Raw genomic sequence first — 8,396 nt, 5'->3', positions numbered from 1 at the left:
AGATTATTAAAGGATTATGCCTGAAAGGTGCTTGTGATCCGATGTTGAGAGTTGTACATACAATCTTCAGTTAATAAAGATGTCCTTATAACCCATTTCATATTTCATGGATTCTCTTGTAGATTTATTTACTCTACAGCTGTTACACGTTGGCATCTCCCTGTACTAGAATTGATAGGCCATTACCATTTCTCCCCCTCTCATAGACTGGAGGTTGGTTCAATATGTAAGTGTGTGGGGCTTATGTAGTAAGGTTAGCAAAGAAGAAAAGAGGGTTGAGAAAGATCACTAAAAATGTAAACCATAGAGCCATGCTTTCTCAGCTTGTTTAATAAAAAAACACGAGTACTTTTTTCGACAAACTTTTTGTTATTGATCTTTATAAATTCCTAGTCTAAACTTCGTTGTATATGAGAAGTTCTTCTTGGTTTTTTTAAAGTCAGAGTGCCTTCATTTGCTGATATGACTTGAGAAATATATAATATGTAAAATAATTTGTGCATGCCTAGGACTAGCAAGTTTCATACAACCCCTTTGAAAAAAATTGGGACTCACCTGAAAAAGTCTAGTTATTCATTTCGATGGGTGGGTGTGGGAGATACTAGATTTGTGGTCGCTATGTAATGGTCTCATGGTGCCAAATTCTCTGTTTAAGAGGTTGGAACAATTGCGGCATCTATATCTACCATGGTTTTGCTAAGTGGGAAGTTGCAATTGGCTAATCTTTGTAATTTCCAGACACTGGTCAATGTCCATGTTTTCATATGTGATGTTAAAAACCCAGCAGTTGGATTCAACAAGTTGGGAAAAAGTCTCATGCCTACAAATTTTGATTCGGGTCTTCGTGTTCTGGTAATGAGTTGTCCTTATACATGTAAGCTATGACTCTTTGGGATAATGGAGAAATTGTGGGGACACGACAAAACTTCTCCACATCTTGTCCAGTTAAACAGCTGCGTTTAGATGTTGAGCTGAGTTGAGTTCTTTATGAATAGTAGTGAGTTGAAATGATAGAGTGAGTTTTGTAGGGTTCACTTAAAATGAATTTAAATGTATTTAGATGCTAATATGAGTTTAGATATATTTATGAGAAGTTGAAAAAGGTTGTGGATCCCATGTGTAAAGAAGTGTTGAATTGAAAAAAGGTTGTGAGTCTCATGTGTAAAGAGGTTTTGAGTTGAGATGAGTTTAGTAATTTAAGAGTTGGATGTTAGACTTAATTTAAAATTAGACTGAACTGAGTTGAATTCAAATGAGTTTAACAACCAAACGGGACCTTAATTGCTACTCATCTTGGGGAAGACCCAATGCAGACTTCGGAGAAATTCCCAACTTAAAGATCCTACGCCTTTATGGGATTGTCTGCCAGGGGAAAAAGATGATGTGTTCAACAAGAGGATTTCCTCAACTTCAATCCCTCATCCTTTGGAGATTAGATGACTTATAGGACTAGGAGGTGGAGGAAGGATCCATGCCCAACCTCTGCCATTTGGAGATTGGCATATTGCAGGATGCAACAAACTGAGGATGGTTCCAGATGGACTGAAGTTCGTCACTTATAAAAATCGGTGATCATAGACATGTTTTGGTTATTCAAAGATACGATTGGCGAAGGGGACAGGATTTCTACAAAGTCCAACACATGCCTTCCCTTCAAATTTTATAAAATTCTCTAAGCTTGGTGATCCGTCGGCATGTTTTCTTTTGTGAAGAACACGATCACATGTAGGGTGAAGCTCACTTTATGCGTTTGAACATTAGAGAAGAAATCCTTAGGCTGGGAACCATGTCATTCATAAGGGAACCAACTTTCTTACAAGACCAAGATGGGAATAGAATCCTTTAATTTACTAGTATTGTAGGATACTAATTTGACATTTTTGAAGAACTTGAAGGAGATCCAGACCATATCAATCAAAGAAAAGATATTTACTACTGTGAATTGTGTAATCGCTGTGTAATTACTTTGAAAAAAATAAATAAAATATGAGACCCACATGAAAAAAAATTAATTTTTTAATAGTGGATCTTACTCTTTTTCAAAGCGATTACGCAACGGTTATGTATTTCACAATTGTATATAGAATTACTTGATTTGAGTAATGCTATATACCACATCACTATTCTACTTTCATCCCACTATGTAAGATGTGACATATTTATCACTATTGGATGATAAAGAATCATCTAATAAAAAATTATCTAATGATAATAAATATGTCACATCTTATATAGTGAGATAAAAATAAAATGGTGATATGGTTTATAGAATTTTCTTTTAAGATTCTATCGTTTCAGCTTCATATCTCTTACTGGACCGACAAGGAACATGAAACGTGTAGATGTGGGACACGATGTAGGATATGATTAAAAGCATTTGCTCAAGCCACAAAATCCTTTCTTTGGAGAGCTGCATGTGAGTCTCTCGCCACTAATCTGAACCTGCATAAAAGGAAAGTTGGAGAATCACCCCTCTGTCCTATTTGTTCCCTTAAACCTGAATCAGTATCTCATGCTATCTGGTCTTGTGGTGCTTCAATGGATGTGTGGTCTATGAGCTCAAAAAGAATTCGGAAATTAAGTATCCTAGAAGGCTCATTTAAAGATATTCTGGCCCCTATAATGGATTACTTATCTCCTTTGAAGATCATTGAATTTGCTGTTACTGCAAAAGTCATCTGGCATAGGAGGAATACTTGGCTCTTTGAACAGCAGTTCCACCCTCCCTTTCAAGTGTCAAAGTTGGTCCAAGCAGAGATGGCTTCCATTAAGTTATGGCTAGAGAATGGGATAAAACAGACTAAAGTCCAAGAACCTAAAAACAACATGTGGATTGCTCCCCCACTAGATGTATTCAAAGCTAATTGGTATGCTGCCATTGATAAAGACAACTCGAGGTTTGGGATTGGTGTGATTGTTAGGAACTCAGAAGGATCTGTTATGGCCTCATTGTGCTCATTGATGGACCTGATTCCCGATCCACTCCTTGGTGAGGCTATAGCAGCTTGAGGGGCTTCTTCCTTTTGTGTAGAGCTGGGACTACAACATATTATCTTGAAGGTGACTCCCTATCTTTGGTAAAGGCTATTCAACACAAAGAGGATAGTTGGAGTGACACTGGTCTTGACCCGTTCTTGGTCTGTTTTACATGTCCATAGGGAAGTTAATGTAATTGATCATCATTTGGCAAAGTTTGCTCTTAGCTGCCAGGAAGACTGTATACTTATTGAGGACTATCCTCCATGTATCCAGCATTTGCTTTAATGAATGAAATAGCTATTTAAAAAAAAAAAAAAAAAAAAAAAATTAATTGCAGAATGCACACATGGGCAACATTCATGCTATCAATTTTGTAATTTATTCAAGTTTTGGTATCATTTGTAATTTAATAAATGATAGTTTTGTAAATACTAATATTATTTTAAATTTTAAACTAGCAAAACTCTATAAACTCGGTTCGACTAGATTTAATCTTGTGAACAAAATTCGTATACATAAACTCGACTTGACTCGTTTGAACTCGTTTTGAAATTCATAACGTGTAATATTTATTACATGTTAGTTGTATTTGATTTACTAAATTATATATTATTAATCTATTATAATTTACCTTATTTAATATATTTATTATGTTCTTAATGTGTATATAGAATAATTTGTATAATAATATATCATACAATTAGGACTTTTGATTTATTATGTTATATATATTAAATATTTTAGTTTATTATATTTATCTTATGTATTATTTTTTTAATTTATAATTATAAGTTACTTTTTTTTTTTTAAAAAGTTATACAATAAGAACTTTTTAATCAAAATTATTTGGTTGAATAGTTAAATGGTTAGAGGTTGTTCTTTTTTTTTTTTTTTTTTTTTTTTTTAATAATTTAAAAATATTTTTATTAATTATAAGATAAGAATCAAAATTTGAAAAAAAAAAAAGAGTTAGCTTGAGGAGAATTATATTCGAAATTTCAAATTGGAGCCGAATTTGAATAATAGCTCGAATATCCTAATCCTACTTAGCACTGTTCATCCGGGCCGGATTTTTTCCCAGCCCAGTCCGGAGCCCGAAAAACTAGGTTCCGGTTTCGGGTTTAAACCTGGTACCCGGGTTTTTTTTTAAATCAAACCTAGCGTAAAAACGACGTCGTTTTGATGAACCAAATTGGCATCAAAACGGAGTTGTTTTGACACAAGGGTTAATTCCTGTATCAATGTATCATCCCCCCTCTTCAGCCTTCTCTCTCTCTCTCTCTCTCTCTCTCTCTCTCTCTCTCTCTCTCTCTCGTTAAGGAACCTTAGCCTCCCTCCTCAGTGCCGAACTGTCGAATCTGCCGATCGAAGAAATTCCATCATCCTCGTGACCCCACCATTGTCGTTGCGTCATCCTCGTGACTCCAAGGTTTGTTCTCTTCTTTTTATTCCGATTTGGGTCTATTTTTAACATTTTATACTCAAATTTCATGACTGAATTTGCAAATACTTGATGCATTTTCTCGTGACCCCATCATCTCTCTCGTTCCAATGTGGGTTAGTGTTGGGTTAGTTTTGTGTGAGGTACGTGATTCTCCATGCATTTCTTTCTTTGTGAACATAATTTTCAATACTAAAATTATTTTCGATTGAGATGTGGGTAAATCAGTGAAAAAATCATCTATGCATAAGCAGTAGTACTCTTCAACTCATGTACACTTTCCTTCTCAAACTTCTCAACCCACTTGCTTTTAATGCCTAATATTCCCAAATCAATACTTTCGTATGAAGTTTCCAAGGAAAAAAAAAAAAAAGAAGCTAAGTCATGAAATTATTAATTGTGTGAAGGAAAGTTATGCTTTTATATGGAAAACTGTACTATCTTTAGTTTTTTTTTTTCACTTCTTGCTCATACATGCCTTGTGTAGTGTTCTTGTTTAGAGGGTTTTGTTTCATTCTGAGTAGCGTTCTTCAAATTTGCTTTCTGCTTGACGCTTGTAGACTTGTAGTTGTGGTCTGGGGTGGGGATCCATCTTGGGTTGGGAAGCAGAGACTAATCTATTATATGTGTGTGGATTCTGTAGATTGTGAGCATTGCTAGCATAATGAGAGTATTATTTGACAGTTTGGATGTTGAATTTGTATGGTGGTTTGGTGTTATGGTCAGAAAGGCGTTTGATGATTTGTAGGTTTTGTTATATTTGATTATTAGTGTTTGATTATTTATTATATTATGTTTGGTGGTTTTTATTACTCAATAACAAATGGAAGATTCTGTGAGTTGTAATATCAGTACAACCCAAGGGGTTGGTGGTGACTCCTCGTCTATTCCAATGGATGTGGAGGAGCATGAGAGTCTTCCAACCATCTCATCCACAATACACAACAGCCTACCCATTCCATCCCACCTTTACCCAAGCAATAAAAAAAAAAAACACCTACTAACCAATCGGTGGTTTGAAAATACTTTACTAAAGTGCAACCTATTGACTATGATAACCCAAAAGTTCAGTGCAATTATTGCGCTAAGTTATACAGTTACCACTACAAGAATGACACTTCGTCTATGATACACCACCTACAGAATTCATATAAAACTTCCCCTCTTAGATTTAAAGGAGTTAGGAAAAGTCAATCATCTAGTGTTAAGAGGGATGCAGAAGGAAGAGTGTGTAACCCACAAAGTCTAGTGAAGTATGATGCAGAAAAACTTAGGGTGTCAACCGCTAAGTTTTTTTTTTCTTTTAGGTGTGAATTGCCTTTTAGGCTTGTGGAGAACGAAAGGTTTGCTGAGTTTGTGGTTGATTTAGAGTCTCGATTTACTTTGCCATCCCGAATCACTTTAAAAAGGAATTGTATTAAGTTATATAACGAAAAGAAGATATAGCTAAAAAAATTGTTGGATGGTCAAAGAATCTGTCTAACCACCGATACCTTGACATCGGTGCAAAATATGAACTACATGTGCATTACTGCACATTTTATTGATTGCAACTGGAAATTGCACAAAAAAAAAAAAGTTTTGCCAAATTTCCAACCATAGGGGTGAAACTATTGGGAAGGTGTTAGACTTAGGGTTGCATGATTGAGAGATTAATAAGATCTTGACCATCATAGTTAATAACGCCTCCTCTAATGATGTTGCTGTTGATTACATGAGGATGTGAATAAAGGATAGTGATTGTACCATATTGGGTGGTGAGTTTCTTCACATGCGGTGTGCTGCCCATATATTAAACTTGATTGTTATGAACGGTTTGAGAGATGTTTATGAGTTTGTAACAAGGATTAAAGATGCCGTCATATATGTGAAGTCTTCACCATCAAGATTTGCCAAGTTCAAGGCTTGTGCGGTAAAAGAAAATATTAGTGGGATGATGATTTGCTTAGATGCTCCTACTAGATGGAACTCCACATATTTGATGTTGAGTACCGTTGAAAAACGCAAACAAGCCTTTGAACACTATTATATGTGTGTAGATAGTGAATTCGTGAACCCTACTGTTGATGACTGGAAAAAAACACATATTTTTGTAGAGTTGTTGAAAATATTTTATGATGTTACATTGAACATTTCTGGTTCTTTGTATGTGACGTCTAATGTATACTTTCAAGAACTTTGCACAATTGAAGATACATTAAATGATATGTACAATAGTCATGATATTATCACTAGGACCAAGGGCATAAATATGAAAATTAAGTATGAAAAGTATTGGGGTAGCATAGATAGGTTCAACTTGATGATATATGTTGCTTTTGTGCTTGATCCACGATAAAAAAGGATAACAATGAAGTTTTGGTTGAAATAGTGCAAAGGGGATGAGTTGGCGGATAGGATAGAGGCCAATGTTAAACTCTTGTTAAGCCGCTTGATTGAGCAGTATAACAAATTTCGTGTGGGTAGTGGGGGAGTTCTAATGTGGCTTAAGGGAGGTCAAGCACTACTTCTACTTCTACTACTACCTCGACTAAATTTGATCTCAGGTTAGAGAAATACCTTCAGAAGCAAGGGTTTATGAAGTTTAGATCAGAACTAGATAGGTATTTGTTGGAGGGATGTGCACAAAAATCACCCAGTTTTGATATTTTGGATTGGTGGAGAGTTAATGCCACAAATTATCATGTCCTTGCTGAGGCAACACGTGATGTGTTAGCCACCTCCATTTCCACTGTTGTCTCGGAGTCTGCATTTAGTACTGAAGGACGCATCTTGGATTCTTTTAGGAGTTCATTGTCTCTAGAGACTGTCGAAGCCCTCATTTGCACTCAAAATTGGTTAAGAACCAAACCGGTCGACATCCGAGAGTTGGAAGAATACGTACAGTCGATAGACCTTGAAGGTAAGTTTGAAACTTGAAATATTTTTTTAATATCTATCTATTTCGATTTATTATCTAACTCATTTTTAATATTTTTTTAGATGATCATCTGTCTTCATCTTCAACAGAAGCTGCTATGAGTCTCTCTTTCCATTCATGCTGAAAAAAATCTAGAGTACGTACTTTTATATTTGTTATGCTAAATTGTTGACTTTAAATTTAACAATAATTCATGTAGATGCACTGTACTTGAAGAATGTGACATTTCCTGAGAATGGTGAAAAATCTTGTTTTCACTGGAATACATTGAATAGCACACTTTTGTTTTGAGTCTTTTTGGAGCTAATGACTTCTGACATTGGAAACATTGATTGGAATCTATGTTTAGCATTGTCACAATTTTTTTTTACATGTATCTATCTTGTAGAGAAAGAGATAGAATCACTGATGGAAAGATTGTACTGCTGATTTTGTAACTCATTTATTATAATTTTGTGTTTGGTAATGTAATTTATAAATATAAATAGTATAATATGTAGTGAATTGCATTGTGATGCATGCATAGATAAATATTTGATTTGTTTTTTTGTTTTACATGCATTTAGTATTTTTAGAACACAAATATTATGCGTTTAATGAACATGACTTCTTAGAAAAAAAATTTAATAAAATAAATGCTTTTACTTCAAAAAAAAAATCTAGGTACAATCCGAAATTCGGATTTCTGAATTTTAAAAATTCGGATCCATTCGGATTTGACCTAGACCAACCCGGTCCCAATTCTGGCCCAAGTTTAAAACCCGAATAATATATCCGGATTGAAACCCAGATAGACACCGCGATTGCTTCTTCAAATTTGATTCGATTCGATGCAAACTAAACAAAAGCAACTCTCTTGCGGAACACCGAATATGTTACGAAAAATCAACGAATTTAGTGATGTCACCAATCCATGGGCCCTCTCCATTAATTTCCAATGCAACTAACTCCGGCCCTCTCCATTATTTTCTCCCAATTGAGTGCTCACGATTTCCTCCTATCTAGTCTCCGTACTAAATACAGCTCGGTACAAGTTGTGGGATATGTGTGGCATTT

Source organism: Juglans microcarpa x Juglans regia, chromosome 1D, assembly GCF_004785595.1.
Source record: "Juglans microcarpa x Juglans regia isolate MS1-56 chromosome 1D, Jm3101_v1.0, whole genome shotgun sequence".
Classification (NCBI taxonomy): Eukaryota; Viridiplantae; Streptophyta; class Magnoliopsida; order Fagales; family Juglandaceae; genus Juglans; species Juglans microcarpa x Juglans regia.
Note: the sequence above shows the minus strand (reverse complement) of the source record.